Below are 23,159 nucleotides of genomic sequence, written 5' to 3' on the forward strand. Positions count from 1 at the left end.
TTCAGCATCGTGCACGTTTAGTAAGACATAAATGGACCACATTTTCAGTCCTGGAAACGGATGAGAGGAGCTTCATGCAATTTAATATAAGGTCTCTTGAACTGTTTGATTTTGCGGCTCCTTTTGAAGAACTTGTGGACAGACGGTATCCTCAGGTCCAGTGTGCAGGAGTTCCAGTGGTATGTTCTAACTCGCAAAATGCACTGCACTCAAGGCCGGACAGTCATTTTATTCCACTGGGCATTTACCCGGCGGGCTGAGTAGTGTCTTCCTTAGCCTGGGTACTCACCAATGACTACGCCACATACGGAGCTTAGTATGTGGAATCCTAAGTATAAAGCCATAGTTGCTTTGTTCTACATTGTTTGAGAGCTGTGAGTCTTAGCTATAGTAAATGTTTTTTGACACAGAGGAAAGTGCACAGGTAGACAACAGTTAAATAGCTGTATTATCACATCCCAAAATTTGTGAACTGTTTTAATATTTTTTTTGTTTTGCATGCAATGAAAGAATCACAAGTGTAAAATGCGTAACAAAATGATTAGTGAAGGTGTTTTGTACATATTTTTCATGGAAATCGTTGGATGGTGGAAGGGTGTACACACCAAAGCCGGACATGGTGAAATGCATCCACAGTAACCGTGAATCTATTTGCATGTCGGTTACAAACAGGAGGCTTTTCCAAGCTGCCTCCACTCCTCCCATTCTCTGTCTCAACCATCTCCTTCACTGCATTCTCCACATGAGCTTCATATTCCAGTATTTTTTAGTGTTCAATGGATGAAGCATGTACACAATCTAAGCCGGACACTGTAAAATGCTTCAAAATTAACTCTTAGTATATTTTACATTGGCTGCAAACAGGAGCCTCTTTCAAACTGCCTCCACTCTGCCTATTGCCTGTCCCAGCTGTCTCTTTACTGTATTCACACGATCTCCACATTGCAGTGTATGGAAGCTCCCACTGAGAATACCACACATTTCCCTTATATATATTTTTTTCTGCTGAGAATACTACATAAATACCTATCAATCAGAGAAGCAGTTTCATGTACAGTTGAAATTAAATTTAGATTCATACAGGGCACGACTACCAAGGGCATTAAAGATTCAGAGAGTAGAGAGAGAAGAGATGACTAAGAAATTGTCTAAGAAATTATTCAGCATGTAGAAACTATTTATTAAATAGCCAGGTTTTTAGGGCCTTCCGGAAAGCTAGCAGATTGTTTTTTTTCTTTAACTCCAATGGCAGGGTGTTCTAGAGTCTTGCAGTGATGGCAATGAAGCTCCTGCCTCCCAAGGTGGCTCTTCTGACTTTAGGGACCACAAGGTTAGCTCAGGAAGCGGATTGTAAGTATCTTTTTGGGGTGTGCCATTGGAAGCACTTCTTCTGCGAATCCGAGCTGTCTCCGTGCAGTGCCTTAAAATCAATGCATAGAGACTTAAACTTGATCTGTTTCTTTACCGGGAGCCAGTGAAGTGTAGGAAGGACATGGGAAACTGATTGATATTTAGGGATTCCCAAAAGAAGCCAAGTGGCGGCATTTTGAACTATCTATAGTTTATGTAGGGATTTCTTTCAGAGGCACAGAAATAGTGCACAGCAATTGTCTAATTCGGAAAAGATGAGAGCTGTTATGACTGGTTTCTGCAGATCAAACGTAAAAAAACAGGAAGAAGAGATGGAGTTCACCTGCTCTTCAATAGACAGTCTGTTGTTAAAGTATATTCCTACATTTTTTACTTTCCCAGCTGTTGTGGCCAGAATCCCTAGTTCCCAATGCCAATACTTAGTGGACCAAAAAGAAATGTTGTTCCCGAAAAACAGAACCTCAGTTTTGTCTGAGTTTAGTTTCAGGCAGTTGCTGGCCAACTCACTTCCTGCATACAGCCATGAAAACGGGAGGCCACGCTGTCTGGGTTCCCTGCAATCAACACTACAATCTGTGTGTCATCTATGTATGACACTACTGCAAATCCAAAGAATTTGATCAGTTTGGCCAAAGGAGTGACACACAGTTTAAGGAGGGTTGAACTCAGGGTAGAGTCCTGGTGGACTCCACAGGGGAGGGAGAAAGAAGAAAGTTCTACAAACTTAATTCTGTCAGCAAGAAAAGATTGAAGGAGCCTGAGGGTGAGACCCTTGATTCCCCAAGGCGTGAAGATGATCGATAAGGACATTGTGGTACACTGTGTCAAGTGCTGAGGAGAGGTCTAACAAAATTAATGCAGCATTTCCTCCGGCGCCCAGGCTAAGTCTGATCTCTTCTGAGGCAGTTAGTAGTACCAGTTCTGTGCTATGATGGCTCCTGTAGCCAAACTGGGTGGCATCCAAGAGCATGTTCTACTAAATAAAGTGAGTCAGCTCGGTGTTAATGGCTTTCTCCACCAGCTATGCGGGGAAAGGCATGGGGAAAGGCAGACTTGAGATGGGTCTATAGTTATTGAGATTAGGTTCGTTTTTTTCAGGAAAGGCAAAATGGAGGCCACCTTCCATTGTTTAGGACAGTGGCTGTTGGAGAACATCATATTGAAGATGAGCCTAAGGTAGCTGGGAATAATATCTGTTGCCATGTGAAGAATTTTGGGGGAGCAGGGGTCCAGCGGGGAACCTGAATGGATTTGGCTAAACAAAACAAAACTTGAGTCTTCTTGATCAAAAAGGAGTACAAGATGAAAGAGGGATACTGGCATCTAGAGAACCTGCTGCCTGCATAGCAGAGGTAGAGGCGGGGACATTATAAAGTGTCTTAGAGATATTAGAGATGTATTGCAGTGCCCTTTGCAGAAACCCCGTGTCATCACAGGAATTTCAAGAGGAATCGCAGGGGTTGTTGCAGAGAAATGTGTTGTAGATTACCTTGATTTTGTTTTGGAAAGCAATTGCTAACTTGTCACAGAACAACTGATCAGCCAGAGTATTTTTATGTTCAGGTAGCTTACTCACATAGGACACCATAGCAAAGAGCTCATTGGGGGTGTTAAGAATTTTATTGTCATAATAACTGGATTTTGCTTTGTGTAACAACTCCTTGAATGTCTTAATGAACTTCTTATAAATGGCTTCATCGTGAAGGATAAAAATTAAAGTCGCCGAGATTGGTGAAATTTGGAGGAGTTGTCTTTCAAGTCCCAGTGCTTTTGTTTAGAAAGGTGAATCTGGGACCTGGGGTCAATATGTAAGAAGGCCATTGAAAGAATAATGATTGGCAAGACCAATTTTAAAAGATAGTTCTTCGTACTCAGGTATAGTAGGTTGTGGCTCGCACCAGACCTTTAAAATGTTCCCTAAAAATGATTGCTAGCCCACCCCCTCTTTTCCCAGATCGATCCAGTCTAGATATCAGTTGATGATGGTAATGAGGTTTCCATATGTGACTCAAATAATAGCAGAAGCTTGAGAAATGGATGCTCTTTGGTCGAAGCGTTTGATCTTTGAAGTGCAATCCAAATTTCACACACTATAATGGAAATGCTGAGAGAAGACTTTTGTGTGAATGATGTGCGTTTGTCTCATGTAACATTGATTGCCTTGTCTGAATCACAAGTCATAATATAGGATGTGTATAATCAAAAGTTAGATGCATGTTGCAAAGAACTGGCAAAAGTTCTGCTTTCCAATGGATGTTCTGTATTCTGGCTGTAGTTCACAGTTGAGAGCTGATGACAGATATTGGTGACATTATCCAAAATTAGACTAACCTACCAAAAACAACAGTAAAAAATAATGTCTAGTCAAGCATTCCAAAGCTTTACTGCAGTGACAAGTATGATACAGAATAAGGACTGATGTAAAAAATAGAGACAATAAATGCTAGTCAAGGGAAAAAGGTAGAAGGAAAGGAGCATCGCCACAACCATCAGTGGCTATTCTCATGATCTAGAACCTACACCTGTACATTGGCTCAGACGATGGTTTACAGGCATGAAACAAAAGTAGAAGCTACATATCAGTGTTTGTAGCTGATGGTGAAATAAAATATACTATACATCTGATTTATGTGTTACTTTTGGAAACATACTGTGATGAAAAAAATAATTTAGTAAGAGGCATCAGCTTCAGGAAAGGAAAAGGAGAGAAACAAGTAGTTCAGCAAACCAATCCAGGTTATGGTTGACTATAATTATAGACTGTCAAGTAAGACAGTGAAACTAGAGGTTTTGTTCTTACCTGTATATGATGAAGGAACAGTGAGCACAGCAGCAATACATAAAAGATCAATATGAAAGTCACTGGTAAGAATATTACTTAAATCTGTCAATACCTGCTATTTTATTTCATGTGAGTCTTCTCTACAGATATGAGTTCAATGTGTCTAGTTTTTGATTAGTCCACTTTTTGTTTGTGTTCCTAATAAGATTATCGCAAACGATAGTGGGAAATGGCTAACCTTGGAACTTTAAGAGGTGTTTCAGTAACTTCACGAATTGTCGCACAGAATACTAAGTCCAGAGTTTGTCCTCCTGTATGAGTGAGATCACTCACACCCTGTTCTAGATTACAGTCAGGTTTATTGGCCAGCAGCGATCAAGCAAGCACATTAGTAGGAGTTCTCCACTGAACTATTAAAGTGACCTAGGATAAGTAGTTCATGGTAAAAAACTTTATTATGAAGAATAAAATAACCTAACTATTAAAAAGAGTCAGTGTATCAAAGGGTTATTTATAAGCCAAGATACAGCCAATCAATTGAGCATTAGAAGTGAACAGTAATGATTCAGCCCCCAGGTATTGCATGCAAGATCCCACCCAAATTGCAATTAAATTGTGATAAAGGATGGGAAGCCCCTCCGCCCTTTCCTGGGAGTGTAATCCTGTTGGAGAAATTTAAACATTTGTTGACAATAAGTCCTCTGTGAACAAGGATCTATCATTACCTAGTCAAGGATTTGAAGGAATGTTTCCAGCATAAGATTTGTTATCCATAATTCTACTACTGACTGCAGATCTTACATTACAGATACTAAAACATAATGTTTGACTACATTTAAATTACTAGTAAGTATTCAACCCAATTATTCTCTCTTGGCACTTAGATTTCTGAAGTTATTTCCTTCAAAAAAGTATTGCTCACATTTCTTAATTACCATTATGACTCCCTCAGTTTCCAGTTCTACTGATTCTACCGTCTACTGATTAGGCTTCTTTCTTAAACTTTTGGGTCAATTTTAATAAGCACTTTGCCCTACATTCCAATCGGGCAGGTAATCCAGATTCAGGTCCATAGGGAAATTAAAACCCCAATTTTAATTACTAGTAGTATAAAAATCTTTTACTTTATACTGAACAAATTTTGCCAGGACAAACATAGGGAAACACTGCAAAAATTCAAATGTTCAGTTTGAAGTGGTGAAAATATTTGTTAGTGCCACGTTATCCCCCATTCTCAATTACGGAACTCAAAATGTTGCTGTAATACTGGACTCAATATCATAATTCTAATTATCAGGTGCGATAATACCTCTCAAAAACATGACAACTCATAATGAACTTGTACAGAGGCCTACTTATCTGATAGTAGCAGTGTTTCCATATTCTTTGGGGAACAATGCCTAATGTGTCCACCTTTTTCATCATCCATCAGTTATACATGTGATTAAAATGCACTCAGAACTAATGTTGAAAATCCAAACAGTATTTTCCAGAAAACTTCATGCGTTCATTAATTTACGTAGTTATTGACAGATCAGCACCCTCATGTCTCCACTGACTCACCCTGACTGGACACAACATCTTCAACTCAAGCTGCATCATATACAAAGCTAAGAATGCTGGTACTCTACAGCATCTGGCTTAAAAGGCAGTCCTTCTAGTGCTCTCGGCAAAACCCCACAGCAACAGTATCAGCACATTAACAGCCAGGAAATGCAAACAAGACGTCTGTCATTCTCCTGCTACACCCCCAAATTATGGAATGTCAATCGAGAAGTCCACTATGCACTGGCTACCTCAAGTTCATAAACAACCTCTGACACTGCTCTTTAGAGTATAATTCCAGAAAGGATTACCACCTATATCTTCACGTGCCTCAAAGGAGCCTGAGGATGGAGGGGGGAGCTCACACTTTTTCCCATTCCATTCTTTCTTTTCCTCCCCTTCTTTTGTTTAAAATATCTCCTACTTTGTGCAGCTCTCTGTTGCTTTATGGATACACTTATGCTTCTCAAATTTAACACATGCATAGTACATTAGTGATGTTTTTGTAGGTCACACACCATTCAGGATACCGACGGGTGTTTCAGGCTAGTAAAAAGTAATGTAATTTGTACCTCTGCATGTAGCAATGATTGCTCTACTCCATAATCTAGCTCTGTTCCTATGAAGGGAATGCTTGTTTAATCGTTTGGATAGAAAGCATCAGACTGTAACAGGAGCATGAAGGGAGGTATGGTTGGTTCTCCAGAAGCATAATCCTCAGCAGTTTCGGCAAGTATTGCGAACTATGGACTACCTTACTGGTAGACCTGACAAAAGGCCCATGTGGAGTAGGATGGTTCAGCCTGTACCTGACATTCTAACAAAAACAACTTTGCATTCTGTCGCTATTATTTTTTCTTTTTCCACTAGAAGTGCAGACATACATGTCCCACTATGCAGACTGTTAGCTAAGTAGAGAACTTATGTTGAAGGTTTTGTGCAAAATATGGGACCAGGAAGCAGCTGTACAGTGAGGTTGAGCTGTATAGTGGCAGAGCTCCTCGAAGTAGTGCTAAAGGTTTTAACGTTTATTAGAACATTGAAATGTTGAGCACTCTATTGAAGACATAGGAGTGCTCCAGGCTTCTAATGGCTGGTAGAAGCCCCAGGAGCAACATTCCAAAGTTTTTTTCATTTTACAACTATTGCTGTGAACGAGGGGATTTAAACCCTCTCGATCTCCGAAAGGCCTTTGATTTTACAATTTAGAACATTCGGGTCTTCAACACTGCAATCATGAGAGATGGAATTTGAATCTGCACTTCCGTGTGCTATTTGGATTGGGTTACAATAAGATTTCAGACTTTAGATCACCAAGTCTCAACCAAAATAGTTTTCAAGCATATCTAATACGGCCATATATTATCTGTAGCCCTTTCATTCAGAGGACTGAGGGGGATATTTACAACAGAAGTGGCAGGGCATGTTGTTAGCCTCCTTGGCTTAACGACACGCTCCGCCACTTCAGAAAAGCAGGGCTGCACCATAGTTACAAGAATATGGTGCAGCCCTGCGTTTTCCCCTGCGCTGGCGCTACACTTAGCAATGTAGTGTCAACGCAAGCATCCTTGCACCATAGGGCAAGGTTGTCTGTGTGCAGGGGAAGGTTGTTTATGTACAGGAAGGTCCCCCTTCCTGCACATAAACAATCTTGAAATGCCGTTTTGTCACTTCTGTGTGTGCTGCACACATGGAAGTTACAAAATTTTATTTCTTTTAAAGATTGTTTATGTGCAGGAGGGGTCACCTTCCTGTACATAAACAATCGAAGGTGTTTTGCTTTTCCCATGTGTGCTGCACAAGGCAGCAAACATGGAAAAAGCAAAAGCGAGGAGAAATAAAGCTTTTGTCCTTGTTTCGCCAAGTTAAGACCAGGATTTCCCTGGTCTTAATTTTGGCGCTGCCTCCTATTTACACTGCCCTTATAAATAGGTGGCAGCGTCAAAATCAAAAGGTTGTTGAAGTGGAACGCCCACTGCAACATCGACAGCCCACCCCTTTCATGCTAAGCATACCTGTGAAAGGGGGCCTTATTTACAAGGCAGCGTTAAGCCAAAAAATGACGTTCCCAAGGCGATAGGGGCTTGTAAACATGCCCTTGAGAGAGTATATATCGAGATGGTCCTAGTGCAGGAAAGGGATAACTCCCCTGAGGAGATACCCTATCACTTTTTTCTCTAAGCACTAGTTTTAAAGGATGGACAGTGAATGGGTTAAATCAACGAAGTGTTCAGACATCTACATGAGAAGGTATTCAGGCAGACACAATGTGGAACGAATTGTGTAATAGGGCTGAGATCAGGTTCCACCCATTTATATTCACAATTTTATAGCCTGTTTTATTCAGGAAACCTATTCCACTTGTAATCGCTATGTCAACTGGAAAAGAAACACCCCACTCAGCCGACACCCTTTTGGTGGAAAAGCTCACGTTCATGTTTAGAGTTTGGTGTTATAGGACGGCCTGAAAAGGCGCCTTGAAGAAAATGTGTGCATATATTTGTAAAACGTCCTGTGTTAATTCGTATGTTTGCCTTTTGAACTGAATCTCCCTCAGGCCTCAAACAAAGCACATTATTCACAGCATTTATATGGCTTACACTTCAAGGACATATTTTGTGTCACAGTCACACCCTCACTTCATCCACAAAGGGTGTGGTAACATAATTGGAAGAAAAGAAAAAGGTAAACATTGCCTAGTCCATGCCTGGCACGTAAAACTGCAAAACATAATCCATTAGAGCGTCGTCCCCTCACCTCCCTCGGAGAGCCAGGCTCTGTTACCACCTCACCACAAATGAAAGCAAAACAAAGACAACCAAGGAAGGAGAAGTGAAGGGCAACAGAGAGCGGACTCTCCCACACTCAGAATTCACATGCAGTTATAATTGTAATGGAGGCAGGCCTGGCACACGCAGGCAGACCAAGTCCTCCTGAGCTCAGTGCAGTCTCCTTGATAGACTTACAATCGCCTCAGTGCCAGTTATGAGGCCACAGATCTATAACACCTCTAGAGAAGCAGTAAAAGACACTGGAAACCACTGTACATTTGTTGTTAAATTAAACAGCCTAGAACTAACTAATGATGTTCTGCTATTCGTGATATTGAAAATGTGAATGACATTATAGATCACTGTCTTTGTGTACATGGATAATAGCTTACTCTCCCAGTTTGTCCTTCAAATCAAATTTAGCTTGAAGGGGTCTATTTACTAAGATTTGACGCCATGTTTGCGCCGCAAAAGTGAGGCAAAATGACTCAACATCTTTTTCACCTATTTACTTTCCTGTTTTATGCTGGAAAATCAATTGAAAGTAATGCAAAACAGAGCTGGGTGTCGCTATGAATTACTTAGCGCCATGAGGGCGTACCGTGGGTGGTGCATGGGCGTTCCCATGCAACCACCAAAGGTTTCTGACGCTACGTCCTATTTAGTTACAAAAGTAGAGCAGCTTTAGCGTCAGAAAATATCTGCCAATTCAGATAGGCACTATGAAGGAGAAATGCTTTTTCTCGTTTATTTTCTGACTTTGCATATGTGTTGCACTGTACAGCACACATACTAAGTGGGAAAATGTTCAAAGTTAGTCTAAGCATAGTATTTTGTACTGAAAGTGTACCCTTCCAGTACAAAACGTATGCTAGACTCATGGAGATACCCTTGCACCACGGTGCAAATGCTGTGTCCGTGGCACACGGCTGCATATTTCTGCACCTGCATTAGGTGCTCTCCTGCTCTCTCCCTCTCACACAGTGCAGCATTTGCATCTGCTGCACTGAGCTGTGAGACAAACTGGTAAATTTGGCCCAAAGTTGCATCAAACGTGATTTGATCAGTTCTAAATTTTTGGGATCAGATAAAGTATTCAATTTAAAGTGGATATTCAAACTGCAGACACAAGCCAAGCATAATTTAATCTTCAACTTTGTAAGACCTATTCATTAAAAAAAGGTAAAAGTAAGTGTGGAGATTTACGTCTCCATCTAAACGTACCTTTAAGTTCATACATTTCAAAAACTTCCACTGAAAAGCTGCACCAGATACAGGTTTCCAGGTGCACTACTGGGAATGTCATATGTCAAATCCCAATGTTTCCCACCACCACTAAATCCCCTGGCTGTATAAATTTGCATCTTTTTGTACTTCTTCGTGGGAAAACAATTTTTCCTGCAGAGAAAGCCCTGCAAATCTAAGGATGATCCGTTCTCCTTCCCATCCTGTGAGGGAAGTAGAGTAACTTTCAGTGCTTAATTTGAGCAAGGGCTTTCTGGTGCTAAGCACCGGCACTAATTGGTTTCCGGTGCTCGGCACCGGCACCTAATTGTCAACCCCACACTTAGAACAGTCCACCACATGGTGGCGCTGCTCATCTAATTTAGAGATGAGAAGAACAACGGTAGTTTAGGATTACAATATACATTAAAATTGCTAATACCTACCTCCCCAGCCATTCCTTTAGCTTTGGGGACCTGAAATAATCTGAACTGACGCATTTACATGCACGAGAGATGATTAGTAGTTGTTTTGGCAGCGATGACAAGGGCGATGGGTGGTGCAAGCTGCAGTGGCCGCCTGGTCGGAGCCTGGCACTTAATATTTTATAAATTAAGCACTGGTAACTTTCCAACCATTTCCAAGGTGGGAAAATTTGAAACTGAAGTTGTGAATGCTCACAAACATATGTGTTTGTAAACTTTCGCAAACATGCATAGCAAATCACGCCTGGAATGTCACTTCTGCACATTCCTCGACTTCTTCGCACAGGAACCATGGAAATTCACAAACCTAAGTGCATTATTGCAATTTTATGAATTTGTTCAATGCATAAAAGAGTTATTTTTAGCTCTGTGTTTTAAGAGATGTTAAGCGTGTTTCTCACCAGCATGTAGACTCTTGGTGAAGGTCAGTATCTTAGACAGCTCAGTAAAAAATTATCCAACTAGTTGGCGAACAAATATGGGGATCTCTTGATATGCAGGGATGCATCAGTTATTATAAATCTGCCCCTTAGAGTTTTACAGACAGGGTTACTCCATCACCAACATGATAGATATCCCTTCTGCTGCATTACAGTTCCACTATATCCTAAGGAACTTGTAGTATAGCAGGCAGGATATCCATTACGTAGTTGATGGAGTAACCCGTCCCCCAAATTCTAAATCAGGGCCTGTGTCTTCTTGATCACATGAGTGTTTCTTTGCTCCTTTTATCTTTGCCTGCATAAGAACACTTTGAACTCATTATTTTCTGTATGCACTCTCTTCTCATTGTTTAGTGTTGGGTGAACCAAATCTTGAACTTGATTCATCATTTTCGTGCAATTTCAGGTTTTCAATGAGAGATGAAATTATGTGCCTCAAGTTACTGGCATCGCTGCTGTTGAGATCATGGAAATCTCACGTCTCATGCCAGATGGGACGTGTTTTGTTTTCTCTTTGTATTTTCTGACTTGTGTTATTGAATTTTAATCGGGAAGGAACAAATGCAAGTATAAGTGATCAAAACGAAAGTTAATTATAGAAGGTGATTTTCCAGCTGCCACGGAACCCCAAGATATGTGAGACACCAGAAGCCAGAGTTGGCCTTTTAGTCAAAAATATATTTGATTGCTGGACATTTTAAGCCCAAACTTGTAATATAATCAGGAAAACTGCAAGGCCTAGAATTCAAAGTGCTACTCTTCAAATGCTCACTTACAGATGGCAAAGAGTCACGATCATGAGAAAGGTTGACAATATCTAGACAAAAACATTTTTTCTGCCTGTGCCATTAAAAAGTCAGTTTCATTGTACCAAGAGATTGGTGTGTGACACTACCTAATTGTTCCACTTCACTTTTCTTGCATACTTCGTTGACACCGTCCTGCCTCACCAGACAACCAACCAAATCCCAGCCAACATAAAAATAAGAAGACCACCCCCTTCCACTCGTCCTCTTCTTTACTGCTTTTCCAGCAAGACGCTCCATGTAAAAGTCAGTGGGCACACCAAAATTCTTCAACTAAATTGCTTCATGAAGGGCCAGAGCTTTGCATGCAGCCCCAAGGCCCCTTTGTTTCTCCCAGCAGTTAGTACCACGCTACGAGCCAGTAACGCGGTGCTTGCGGCGATCCACTTGGCTTGACTGTCACATTGTCCGGCCAGTCCCAAAGGTTGGGGCTCAGTTTCCAGATGCTGAGGGGGTATGGCAGATGTCCTATCCAGCACGTTTGGCAAGTTGGCAGCAGAGAGAAAAGTAAGTCATCCAAAAAGGGGGCCCAAGCTTTCTTTAATTTTATATATGCAAAGAGGTTTCTTTTTCCTCTGTGTTATTCGATCTTTCACAGCTGAATATTATTGGGTCAGATGGGGAGATTGCCCCTGTTTGATTGGTCCTTCCTCAGAGAGGCTTCTTCTTTTTAAGGAGTTGTGATCTTCTGAGGCCATGGTGTTATGCACTATGGAGAGCAAGATTGGGTTCCTTTCTTTTTCTTCCTCCAATGAGGAAGGACTAATTCCTGCAAAAAGAATTAGGTCCTGCTTCTCTTCATCCAGCGGATAAGCCTGCTCCGATGTCAGTTCAGGAGGACTAAGAGAAATTAGATGCAGTGATGGCTAAAGTTACCATGGCTTGAGAGAAAAGGCACAAGAAAACTAAGAGCCATTCTTGGATGTGGCTCCAGGTATCTTCCGGATCTGATGAGGAAGTGTAGTATAGTTCCGATATCCCTGATAGGCTCTGCGCATTGGAATAATATACACTATAGATTTGACATAGGACTGAGGTCAGTATGTCTCTATCGAGTACATTAAACGTAATTACTTGTGTGTGCCAGCTAACTCAGAGGTCACTAGAAACTTCTTGAATATACAAGAAGGGATTAGTTTCTGACAACCGCATAAACATGACAACTTTGTTTCCCTTAGAGTCGGAACAATCTCAGAACCGTGGAAACAATAGATAACAGTTTCACTCAGTCAATCATGCATGCTTCGTTTCCACAATGTTGCACAGAAATAGAGAGACGGGCATTTCAATAAAAATGGTTTATTGAACAGTCTTATTTCTCATGCAAAAGATATGAACTGCTACAATCGTAAGACAGGCTGCGAAGTACAATATGTACAGAGTTAGAAGTAAGATAAAATAATACTGCAATAGCATGGTTTGTAGCTATGACATATATTAATTAAAATACATACATAAATAACACAGGCTAAAATGTGAATACTCATCTGATGCTTCTAAATAGTTCTACCCCAGTGTACCTAACCTAAGTGTAGTACGAGGTAAGAAGTAGGTGCTGTTTTCTAAAGTATAGCTAGCTATAGCTATAGTTTTGCCAAGAGTTGCCAAAAGTTTCTCTAAGTTCTAGTCTGCTCCATACCTTAGAATTTGCAAGGTTGGAATCTCTTTCCTGGACTCGATATCTAACACCCCGCAAGGGGAGTCAGAAACACTGGAGCTGGATTCTCTGCGAGGAGGATGACAGTGTCTGGTCAGTGCATCAGGCTGGAACTCGATCTCCTTCCGAACTTGCCGTGGCGAACCGCAAGTAAGTAGTCGAGCTGGACCGTACCGGAACCGTGCTTTGCCAGGGCAAGTGCAGTTATATTTATAACTTGAAGGTGTTTAGGAATGCCTGTATTGACGTAAAAGTCGGGCATCGGAACGTCATGAATGAACCCCTAAGGAATAGATGTTCATGCATAATAAATGAGTTCTTGGAGAAATCAATATCCAAACAAGGGAAATTCCTAAAGGCTTAAGAGTCTGGTTTTCCAAGAACTCGTTGTGACGTGGATTGACAGATGTAGGAGACCATGCCTGTATTTGGTTAGCATGGACAATGCCTAAATAAGGGCTGGAATTTCTATGCCTAAATAAGGGCAATATGAATTGTACCTATATAAGGGCATAAATCGGGAAACCTATATACGAAATCTAAATCTACACACAACAGAAGTTCACTCTAGTACTTCCGGCACGTACATTAGGAGAGAAGAAGCTCCAGGAATTCTTGGACATGGGTTCAAGTGTTTCCAGGACAAGATAATGAAGATATTTTTTTCCTCAATATTCAAGACCCCTTTTTGTATTTATACTTCTGCATTCAAAAATTAAAGACATAGGGCCTAATTACGACTTTGGTGGTGAGGGAGCAGGCTGCCATGCCAGCGACCCGCTCCCACACCACCAAAGCCGAACTGACACCACCCACTAGATATCTAGTTTCCTCGTGTCTGGTGGGTGGTGTTTTGGCGGTCCCACGGAAGTGCCCATTAAAAGGCACCGTAATAGGAGCACCAAAGGCCGTTCCTGCCCGGCATGGATTGTGCAGTTCATGCCATGCAGGAAAGGGGGTGAATGCACACAGGAGGGCACAACATGTGCCCCCCTGGAGGCACCCTTTGGCTTTGAGGAAACAGGGGGCCCTGAGGGCCCCCTTTGTTTCCTCACCGCCACAGTTTTCATGGCGGCCTAACCGCATTCGGTACTGTAGCGGTGAGGAAAAACCTAATATGCTCAGCAGTGCTGCATCGGCACCACCAGCATATTTGGGCCTCTCACCACCGCACCACAGCCATGGGATCCATGATCCCTGGCAGTTGCGGTGGGCCTGTTGCTGTCCCACCGCTGTAATCGTAATACGGCGGGTAGACTGCCAGTCTGGGGCTCCAGGGACTGCCACCACAGGTTCGGCGGAATCAGCCCCTTAATATTTGTGAAATGGAAAGAACCCCGATTTCTCAAAAGCTCTACATACTCCAGAGGTCAAATGAGACAAGGCTTCACAATCTCAAAATAGATGCTATTTTAGTAAACCTAATTGCAAGAACATCTTTAAATCCAAAAGATTTTGTTGTTCTGAGAGATTGGTGAGTGACATTTCTGACAAAAGCAGCACCAGATACGAAGAAAAATAACTCAATAAACATCCTAGTCGTTAATTTTTCTCGTCTAGAAGAAAATTCCACTTGTTATGCCCTTTATGGTTTCAAAATGTTAACAATTATCAATCATGCCAAGGTTGTGTTGAAAGACGCTGTAACAGGAGATACTCAAGAGTTTGTCCTATAAATGGTAATGGGAAATATACACAAATCCTGGCTATAAATTAATTAGTTCGCCTATGTGTGTGCACCACCAGCGAGTATGTTGGGAAATTGTCTGCACCACGAGGAACTCTCCCTCAAAAAACAAAAAAGCAGTTGTAAAGTTACTACGCGTCTATAACTTGGAAAATGTTTTAGCTTCTCCAGTGTGCAAATTAATTAGAAGAAGAATTCAGGACCAATTAATCTTTATGACAAGCTCTATGGAATAATGACTAAGAGAACTGTTACAGAGTAAAGCATGGCGATAAAAAGTTTACTGTGAGCGTCGGCATGAATTATGACTGAAGTTAATCATATTGGTGAATAAAAGCAATCAACCTAATAAACTTACTTCATACTTAGAGATGATCACTTAGCAGGTTAATTATTATGTGTCTCACCAACAACCATGAGATGATTGACTGAAAGGAAGCGATACTACTATTTGTGGAAACGACGTGGCATGCACAATACCCACTAGTGTTGTGAAAGGAATTCATATCCTCTCAAAAACATGTGCATGCCTTATTTAATAAATGCCTTCTTCAAATGCCTTGCAAGTAGATAAAGAATGCTATTTTGTGTTTTAAAAATGTTGAAATTGATCCGTTTGCCGAGAAGACTCACTAGTTTGACTCACACATATAGCAGCACAACACATCTCTTGCCTAATGATTAGACAAGCATTGGTCAAGCCAGTTATTCTTGCCTTTGGGATCTATTGGCTTTGTAAGTGGTCTTCCTGAGCAGCATATCTAAAGAATAAATAAAGAAAAAGTGATGCAACCAGGTGCATTATTTTGTAGGCCTGTGCATCACACCTGCACAATTACAAAATTACACCACCAGGCTTTTTTCTTTCAGTTACCAATCTGTGTTCGAAAGCACCCACACTCTTGTGGAGTGCTTAAACAAAAAGAGCAAACATTGGTATATCCAATAGGTCTCACCTATGGCTTTGCCAATATGTTTTAGCTATGTTGTATACTGCTATTTTGTTACTACTATTCTGTATGGCTAAAAGTTATTGGTGTAAAGGGGCGTGGAGTGAAGTGCTCTAAAGTGGGGTAGAGTGTAGTGTTATGGAGATTCGTGGCAGAGAGTGGTGCAGAGTAGAGTTGAGTGGTATGGTGTGTTATCTAGTGGCGTGTACTGTTGTGGAGTGTAATGTAGGGAGTATAGTGTCATATAATGAAAGGGTGCTGAATTGAGTGGAGTAAATTGTTTGAGTGAAGTAAAGTTTTAGAGTGTTGTGGAGTTCTATAGAGTGTTGTGGAATGGTGTAGGCCAGAGTTGAGTGGTGTAAAGGGTGTTGTGTATATTGGAATAGAGTGTTGTAGAGTAGAGGTGCCTAGAGTGGAGTAGATTGTGAGAGTGGAGTGGCATAGAGAATGAATGAGCGCATGTGTCAGTGTCTATGCATAGGTGTCCATGTGAGAGACTACAGTGTGTGAGACTGAGTGGGAAAGATATGGTGTGGGGTGGGTGTGCATGTGTGTGGGGGGGGTGTGGGGGGGTGGTGTGGTGTGTGTGAGAGAGTGAATATGATGTGAGTGGCAATGCTTGTAAATTATTGTGAAAATGACTTATGGCGTAATAAACAAATCTAAATTAACAATGTAACTAGTAAATCATCAGAACCACATGTGTGTCGATCACCAAGCGGCCCCACTAAGATCTCACATTCTATACAATCAAGTTCTCGTGACAGTATATTATTTTGACACATGTTTGATATTGGGGCACAAACTGCTTGCTACTGTTTACAGCCACAGTCCTAGCCTTCTCTACATCCTGGAGGCTCAGAGAGAGTGGCACAGACAGGAAGGTGCGGCCAGGGTTAAGTGCATAGCTGCACATTAGAAACCGATGTTAGGGGTGGGCAGTAGTCTACTGGTACGGGAGTAAAAAGGGACTCGTATAGAAGGAGCAGGTGTCAGAGAGGGTGAGCAGTGCCCAGCTGGCATATGGGATCAGAGTTCAGGATAAAAACAGAAGCACAGTGGCACAGACTTCCAACAGTGCAAAGAGGCAGGCTGGTGCGTGGGGCACCATTTATAATGGTCTGGATGTAATGGTATGATGGAACTGCAGGAGGAAATTGTCAGGAGCAGGCTGGTGCGTGGTGGCAAAGAGAGGCAGGGATCAGGGAGGAGCATGGTGACAAAGGAGACAGGGGGCATATGATAGGTGGCACACTGAGAACATGAGGCTGGGCAGTGTTGCGAAAGCACAGAAGGAACAGCAGGCAGAGAGAAAGGGCAGTGTCAAGGAGGCACACAGGAAATATTGATTAAATAAGGTTTAGTAGACAATGAAGGTACATGCAGAAGAAAGAGTGTACAGGGCCATGATTGCATAGGAGTGTATAGGAGATATAGTGAATGGGCAGTGCCGTGGTGGCACAGAGAAATGGAGATCTGGAGATCAATGTGGGTGTACTGGAGCATGGAGGCAGAGGCATCAAGGAGAAGCATGTTGCACAGGACACACGAGTCAGGGGCAGACATCTGCATGGACCACAGTTTAGATTGGACTGGCAGGTGCATGGCTTCACTGGAGGAAGTAGGCTTGGGCAAAAAGAAGTACTGTGGCAAGAAGAAAGAAAGGACATAGAGGAATGAGCATAATAGGTACATGATGACAAAGACAGTGGACATTTTCACTTCCCTGCTTCTCTCCCTCGTAAAAGAACTGTACATACCAAGGTGGCACTGTCAAAGACATATATGGCAAAGACTTGCCACGTGTTTGGTGCCAGTTGGCGCCATAGCAAGAGATCTGTCCAATTTCATCCTACCCAGCATGCAAAGCAGAGCACAAATAAATGTGTTGTGCCAATGATTATTTATACTCCCCCAACACACATGTTGAATGAAATGCATCAATTATTTGGAATTCACTTACATTCGGGGCTAATACGGGACAGGCAGGGTAGGCTGGAATACCGTACCAGAGGGTAGAGAGGGTGGACAGGCTTACACAGACTTTGGTAGAAGGGGTGTAGAGATGGCAGACACAATTGTGGTGACTGGAATCGAGAGCAAAAAGGGCAAATAGCAGCATAGGGACACAAGTAATAGGGGCAGAGACAGTGGGCAGTATCATATTAACATGGGCCTGGTGGCACACAGCCAGTAGGTGTAGGGAGACTATGATACCAGTGATGGCAGACAAGAGCATGTGACACTGGGGCTGGGGGCAGAGTGAGTGCAGTGTATGGGAATAGGGTATGGAGAAGGTGGACAGGTTCGTGTTAACTCTGGTACTGGAGGCAGAGGAAAAACAGGTTTATGGGGACACTGGTACCTGAGATGCAGAGAGGGCAAAGAAGAGCAAGGCTACACTGAAGGAGAGGCAGAGAGGGCAGACAGGGGCAAGGTAATAGACGCAACACCAGAGTGTGCAGACATGAGCTTATTGACTTTGGCAATGGTGGCACATGGAGGACAGATGCATTGAGACATTGGTACTAGAGGGGCAAAGGTAGCAGACAGGAGCATGTTACACTGGTAATGAGTGCAGTGTACGGGAACAGCGGGTAGAAAGGGTGGACAGCAGCACGTTGGCAAGAAAGATGCAAATGGGAGAGAGGATTGACAAGGAGATTGGTGGCACAGAGAAAGTGCAAAGGGCAGACAGGAATATGGTGGTACTGAGGTAACAGGGTCAGTCAGGGAAAAGGAGTCCGATGGAGGAAGCCAGGGTTGAGAAACAGAAATATTCAGCCTATTCCTTGCAGGCATTTTTGCAAGTGCCCGCACATCTATGGGTGCTTTCCACCAGAGCAATTCCTTTGGGGTGCCATAAACTGCAGCTGCTCTAAACCACACTTTTTAAGAAATTGCATCATTTAATTAGAAACAAACCCTTGTCGCTTCTTAATAAGATGGCAATCACAATTGATGGAGTTCAACTCTCTTTATTGTAGACTGTAAAGATACCTCCTGTCTACCACTCCTTGAGTGTTATCCATCTGTGTCCAATGTGCCAGAACTCGCTCTCTTGGCAAAGGTAAACACCCTCTCCTTGAAAAAATAACATTGTTAAGTAAACAATTACCAACAACTACATGACAATCACAAGATGCTTAGCACGAGACACAGGACACACATTCAAGAAATAACAGGAGCTAAGAGGGAGGGCGAAAGAGGGGGGAGATCGCAAGGGGGTTGATAGATTGATGGGTGCTGTTGGAGGGGTAGGTACTAGTGTGGGAAGGAGATGATGGTGAAGGGCCCAGGGTGATGCTTAAAGTTACATATGCACAGTAGAATGGAGCCCTAGTGAGGCACGGCGTCTGTGGGACAAGAACAGGTAAGTATGAGGAGCTGAGGAGGAAAGCTGACAAAATCTGGAACAGCTCTGTGGTGTCGGCTTGAAGAAAGGGACAGGTGCAGGACAACCTTCCTGATGCTGGCAAATTCATGGAGCATGCAATATGATGAGCCAGAAATCGAGGAGATTGCAGGGATTTGTGATGGGGAGACAAAAAGGGGATTTAGTGATAACAAAGTGTTGCACTACATTGAAGGCGTGGAGTAGGACAGGGGTGAGTTGGACATGACGGAGGGGGAAGTGAGGGATCTGGAAGGTGACAACAGACAGGGTAGCGAACTTCGAGTGCCTAGGTCAGCATGATGAGATGAGGAGGTGCTGGAGAGAAGGGGTACAATGGTCTATCTAACATATGGGAAACTGATGTCTTTTAGAGCCCTGGGAGAAATACTAACAATGTACTCCTGCACCCGCTTTGTTTGCATTTACAGTATATGCCTGATTACACCCTCTCAACGTCATTGCTTTGATGATCCCATCCCTAGTACTGGCAGTATGTGGCAGCTCCAGTTCCAGATACTGCAAGGGTCGGAATAGATACAATTTTTTGCACTCCAATGCATGGCAGTTAAGTGACCTCATAGGTGAGCACGGCCTGCTTTGTCAGACCCCTTTTGGATGCATAGCCCTCGCTACTTGGGGCTGCCTCTGACCATCCTCTCTTGCACACTCCAGTGGTAACGTCCCTTGCCTACCTCCAAGACTGGTGGCCATGGTGCCAGGCAAAGCAAACACTGCAGAGCCGAAGTTCCCTATGAACACAGGACTCTATCTCTCTTCTAACCCAGGTGTGAGTGGCTGTATGGGTCTGTGAGTGTGTGTGTAAGTGTCTGAGTGGGTGTTTGAGTGGGTGTCTGAGTGGGTGTGTGAGTGGGTGCATAAGTATCTGAGTGGGTGTGTGAGTGGGTGTTTGAGTTGTCTGAGTGGGTCTGTGAGTTGGTGCACGAGCATCTGAGTCAGTGTGTGAATGGGTGTGTGAGTGTCTGAGTGGGTCTGTGAGTGGGTGTGTGAGTATCTGAGTCATCTATGAATGGGTGTCTACGTGTCTCAGTGTGGATGTGAGTGGGTGTGTGAGTGTCTGAATGGGTATGTGAGTGGGTGTATGAATCTATATTTGGGTGTGTACGTGGGTGTCTAAGTCCCTGAATGGATGCATTAGAGTCTGAGTGGGTCTGTGAGTGTGTGCCTAAATGTCTGAGGGGCTCTGTCAGTGGGTGCGTGAGTCTGTGAGTGGGTGTGTGAGTATCTGAATGGGTATGTGAGTGGGTGTGTGAGTCTTTAAGTGGGTATGTGAGTCTCTGGGTGGGTTTGTGAGTGGGTGCAAGAGTGTCTGAGTGGGTTAGTGAGTGGGTGCATTAGTGTCTGAATGGCTCAGTGAATAGGTAAATGAGTGGGTCTGTCAATGGGTATGTGAGTGTCTCTGCAGGTATGTGAGTGACTGTCAGTGTCTGAGTGGCACTGAGAGTGGGTGCATGAGTGAGCAAGTGGGTCTGGGAGTGGTTGTGTGGGTGCCAGAGTGGATATGTGAGTGGGTGCATGAGTGTCTGTGTGGGTCTGTGATTGGGTGCAAAAGTGTCTGAGTGGGTGCATGACTGTGTGAGTGAGTATGTGAGTGGGTGCATGAGTGTCTGAGTTGTTCTGTAATGGGTAGATGAGTGTCTGAATAGGTCTGTAAGTGACTGTGCCAGTGTCTGAACAAGTCTTTGAGTGAGTGCATGAGTCTCTGAGTGGGTCTGTGACTGGGTGTATGAATGTCTGAGTGGGTTTGCAAGTGCGTACATGAGTATCTGAGTGGGTCTGTGAAGGGTTGCGTAAATGTTTGAGTAGATCTGTGAGTGGGTGTGTGAGTCTATGAGTAGCTCTGTGACTGGCTAAGTAAGTCTCTGAGCGGGCTCATTAGTGAGTGTCTGAGTGGGTCTGTGTGTAAAAGTTTGAGTGGCTCTGTCAGTCAGTGTGTGAGTGTATGAGTGGGTCTGTGAGTGGGTGCCTGAGTCACTGAGCAGGTCTGTGAGTGGGTGGTTGAGTCTCTGAGTGAGTCTGTGAGTGAGTGTGTCTGTGTGTCTGAGTGGGATTGTGAGAGGGTATGTAAATGTCTGAGTGGCTCTGTCAGTCAGTGTGTGAGTGTATGAGTGGGTCTGTGAGTGGGTGCCTGAGTCACTGAGTAGATCTGTGAGTGGGTGTATTACTCTCTGGGTCTGTGACTAAGTGCTCGAGTGTCTGAGTGGGTCTGTGAGTGGTTACATGAGTCTCTGAGTGGGTCTGTGAATAGATGTGTGAATGTCTGAGTGGGTCTGTGATTGAGGACACGAGTATCTGAGTTGGCTCTCAGTGTGTGCATGTTGTCTGAGTGGGTCTGTGAGAGACTGCGTAAGTCTCTGAGTGGATCTGTGAGTGGGTACATCAGTGTCTGATTGCATCTGTTAGTGGTTATATGACTCTCTGTGTGGGTCTGTAACTGACTGTATGAGTGTCTGAGTGGGTCTATGAGTGAATACATGAGCCTCTGACTGAGCCTGTGAGTGGGTGTTTGAGTGCCTGAGTAGGTCTGTGAGTGAGTGCATGAGTATCTGAATGGGTGTCTCAGTGTGTGCATGAGTGTCTGGGTGGGTCTGTGAGTCGCTGCATAAGTCTCTGAGTGAGTACATTAGTGTCTGATTGCATCTGTGAGTGATTACATGACTCTCTGAGTGGGTCTGTAAGTAAGTGCATAAGTGTCTGAATGGGTCTGGGAGTGGTTACTTGAGTCTCTGCCTGTGTCTGTGAGTGGATATGTGAGTGTCTGACTGAGTGTGTGACTGGGTTCATGACTCTCTAAGTGGGTCTCTGAGTGGGTGCTTGAGTGTCTGAGTGGGTATGAGGGGCTGCATGACTCTCTGAGTGGGTCTGTGAACCGGTGCGTGTTTGAGAGGGTGCATGGGTGTCTGAGTAGGTCTGTGAGTGTCTGAGCAGGTGTGTCAGTGGGGGATTGAGTATCTGAGTGGGTCTGTGAGAGTGTGCATGAGTGTCTGAGTGGGTGTGTGAGTGGGGGCATGACTCTATGAATGGGTCTGTGAGAGGGTATGTGTCTGAGCAGGTATTTAATAGGGTGCATGAATCTCTGAGTTGGTCTGTGAGTAAGTTTAAAAGTTTCTGAGTGAGTTTGTCAGTGGGTACATGAGTTTCTGACTGGGTCTGTGAGTGGGTGCATGAGTACCTAAGTGGGTCTATGAGTGGGTGCATGTGTGTCTGAGGGGGTCTCTCAGTGGGTGCATGAGTCTCTGAATGGGTCTATGAGTGGTTGTGTAAGTTTCTGACTGGGTCTGTGAGTGGGTGCATGGGTATCTGATTTGGTCTGTGAGTGGGTGCATGACCATCTGAGTAGGGCTGTGAGTAGTTTTTAGATTTTCAGTGATATTCACGATATTCGTGAATTCATTGCAATGTAACATGGGGGCCGCACTGACTGTTGCAGAGAAAATTGGGAATATGTGAGTGGGGAAAAAACTTTTTTTTCCACATTTTATATTCATAAGGGGTTCCTCATTCACACCTATATTTCTCTCATTGGGTCAGTGCGTATTCAACCTGACCCCTTATACCACTGTGTGCCATATGGTTTCAGGCCCAGGGACTGTTGCGATAAAGTAAAATGGCAGCTGCAACTCTCTGCTCAGATTGCGGCTTGCCAAGAACAGCATTCCGGTTGTCGCAAATTAGCTGCGATAGCAGATATCCATATCTTCTCCCCTTAAATTTCTCAACAACTACTGAACGGATTTACACCAAATAACAAAAAGCACAATCTGCAAACCAAAAGCTAGCTTTCTGCCAAATTTGGTGTAATTCCATTCAGCGGTTCAGGCTATAGTCCTGTTCAAAGGTCCTATAGGTATAAACATGGGAAACACACTTTTTTTTAACTCCGCCTTTTTCTCGGCCCCCGCTTGACAGATCACGCCAAAACTTTCCATGTAGAAAAAGGTTCACCTGCCCACTTTTTGTGGAAACGTTTGTGAAGATGCGTCAAACGGCACCAAAAATATAGTTACGTCAAAAAAAGCTTTT

This window comes from Triturus cristatus, chromosome 8, assembly GCF_964204655.1.
Source record: "Triturus cristatus chromosome 8, aTriCri1.1, whole genome shotgun sequence".
In the NCBI taxonomy this organism is placed as follows: Eukaryota; Metazoa; Chordata; class Amphibia; order Caudata; family Salamandridae; genus Triturus; species Triturus cristatus.